The sequence below is a fragment of the Vicia villosa genome, linkage group LG4 (genome assembly GCF_029867415.1).
Source record: "Vicia villosa cultivar HV-30 ecotype Madison, WI linkage group LG4, Vvil1.0, whole genome shotgun sequence".
In the NCBI taxonomy this organism is placed as follows: Eukaryota; Viridiplantae; Streptophyta; class Magnoliopsida; order Fabales; family Fabaceae; genus Vicia; species Vicia villosa.
The window spans coordinates 113482141-113484933 of NC_081183.1; the positions used below are offsets into that span (position 1 = coordinate 113482141).

At 40.5% G+C, this 2793-nt stretch overlaps 1 non-coding gene across 1 annotated transcript; it reads left to right on the forward strand.

Annotated features, from left to right (window-relative positions):
* Positions 1-2041: 2041 nt before the first annotated feature.
* On the forward strand, positions 2042-2148 carry LOC131600775 (small nucleolar RNA R71). Its single transcript, XR_009283384.1, has one exon. It is a non-coding gene; the product is annotated as a small nucleolar RNA R71 (small nucleolar RNA).
* Positions 2149-2793: the final 645 nt, after the last annotated feature.

The window sequence follows — 2793 nt, forward strand, 5'->3', positions numbered from 1 at the left end:
AGGGCTTATACCTTTCAGATCTGATATGTTATATCCTAAAGCGGTCGGGTATTTTCTTAGGACATTAAGTAATTTTTCAGTCTCGGTTCGTCCTAAGTTGGCGTTCACTATAACTGGTCGGTTTAGTTCTTCGTCTAGAAATTCGTATCTAAGATCGGTAGGAAGTGTTTTCAGCTCTATAGCAGGTTTCTTAGGTCCAGGTATAGGATCGGGAGTTAAAGCTAAGCATTCACTCAGGTGGTCATCTTGATATTCCTCACGCCAGTTGTCATCTTCAAGAATTGGCGGCATAGGAATTCTTAGGATCTCAGTTTCCTTATTTGGTTCGGATTTTATTTCTTTGACACACTCGTCGATTATGTCAGAAGAACAGCATGTGTCAATTATAGAAGGTGCTTTTAGGTATTGGGAAAGGATAAATTCTATTTTCTCTTCTCCTACTTCGAAAGTAAGCTTTCCTCGCTTTACATCTATAATTGCACCAACGGTTGCTAAGAACGGTCTTCCTAATATGATCGGGATGTTAGAATCTTCTTGGATATCCATTATGATGAAGTCAGTTGGGATGTAGAATTGACCTACACGAACAGGGATATTCTCTAACATTCCTACAGGGTATTTGACTGAACGGTCAGCTAGTTGAAGAGACATTCTCATTGCTTTAAGCTCACCTAGATTTAGTTTCTTACAGGTTGAAAGAGGCATCAAACTAACACTAGCTCCTAAATTGCACAAGGCCTTCTCTATAATGGTTTTACCTATTACGCAGGGTATAGAGAAACTACCAGGGTCTTTTAGTTTTGGAGGCATGTTATTTTGGATGATAGCGCTACATTCAGCGGTAAGTGTTACGGTTTCGTTATCCTCGAGTTTCTTTTTGTTTGATAAGACTTCTTTTAGGAATTTAGCGTACGAAGGCATTTCAGTTATGGCTTCTGTGAATGGTATGGTTATGTTTAATTGTTTTAGAAGTTCTACAAATCTTTTAAATTGCGCTTCGGTTTTTGATTTAACTAATCTCTGAGGATAAGGAATTGGTGGCTTATAAGGTGGTGGTGGAACATAAGGTTTCTCTTTTTCAGGTTCCACTTCGTTATTGTTCTCATTAGTCTTAGCAGTTTGGTCATCAGTTGATGTCTTTTGGGTTTCCTTTGGCTCTTGTTGTGACATGGGTACGTTTTGAGTTCTAGGATCAATGGGTCCATCGTAATTCGTTCCACTTCGCAATGTTATCGCGTTCGCATGTCCTTTAGGATTAGGTTGTGGTTGAGCAGGAAACGTGCCAGCAGGGGCAGCAGTAGGTGCTTGTTGTTGGGCTACTTGTGAGATTTGATTTTCTAGCATTTTGTTATGAGTAGCTAAAGCATCTACTTTGTTCGATAGTTGTTTTAGTTGCTCGTTGTTGTGAATGTTTTGGTTCAGGAAGTCTTTATTGGTTTGTTGTTGGGAAGCTATAAAGTTCTCCATCATGATTTCTAGATTCGACTTCCTAGGGGTATTTTGAGCAGCTACAGGCGCTTTTTGGTAGCCAGGTGGTACAGCAGGTGCTTGTCCAGGCGCGTACAACGCATTGTTGTTCTTATAAGAAAAGTTCGGGTGGTTTTTCCATCCAGGGTTGTACGTGTTAGAATAAGGGTTTCCTTGAGCATAGTTTACTTGATCAGATGGGACTCTAGTCAAGAGTTGACATTCGGCAACTACATGTCCAGTCAATCCACAGATCTCGCAGTTAGGTGTTACAGCAGCAGCGGTGGCTGAAGGAGTGATGGTTAAGTTCTCGATCTTTTGAGTTAAAGCGTCTACTTTAGCGTTAACGCGGTCTATACCACTTACTTCGTACATTCCTCCTTTGGTTTGGGTTTTCTCTAGAGCGGCTCGTTCTCCACCCCATTGGTAATGGTTTTGTGCCATGTTCTCTATGAGTTTGTATGCTTCATCATGGGGTTTGTCCATTAATGCTCCGCCAGCAGCGGCATCTATAGTCATTTTAGTGTTATATAAGAGACCACCATAGAAAGTATGGATGATCAGCCATGGTTCGAGTCCATGATGAGGGCATATTCTGAGCATGTCCTTGTAACGTTCCCAAGCTTCGAAGAGTGATTCGTTATCTTTCTGGGTAAATCCGTTGATTTGACCTCTAAGCATAGCAGTTTTGCTAGGCGGAAAGTATCTCGCTAAGAATAGTCTCTTCAATTCGTCGCATGTAGTTATGGAATTAGAAGGCAGGGATTGAAGCCACGCTCTAGCTCCATCTCTAACTTCGGGATAATTTGATTGATTTGATCAGTAAAAGTCAATTCCTGATTAATAGGAATTGGTGCTACTTCGGGAAGATTGCGAGCTCGACGTTTGACGTTAATGAAACGTTCGATCTCGTTAATTCGTTGTATTAAATCTCCTCCTTGTGAACGAGTATTTGGCATACAATCGTTCAGAAAGAAAAGGAAGAATTGTCCTAGTCTCTACGTTGTAATAGTGAGTTACGATATCGACTTAAATAGTCCCCGGCAACGGCGCCAAAAACTTGATCGCGACTTTACGTGTCTATTAATCTGATGACTGCAAGTGCACAGTCGTGTCGTGTAGTTTTAAAAGATATCGAATCCACAGGGACTATGAATCGATCTACCGTTATCTAAGGTTACTATGTAAAGCTAGGGCTACTGAAATTTTGATTGTTCCTAAGGGATAGTGATAGTGAGAAATAAAGAATATAATAAAAGACAGGTATCAGTATGTATTTCGTTTAACTTAAGGTAATCCGAAGGTCCATTGGCTTTTGCATAATTT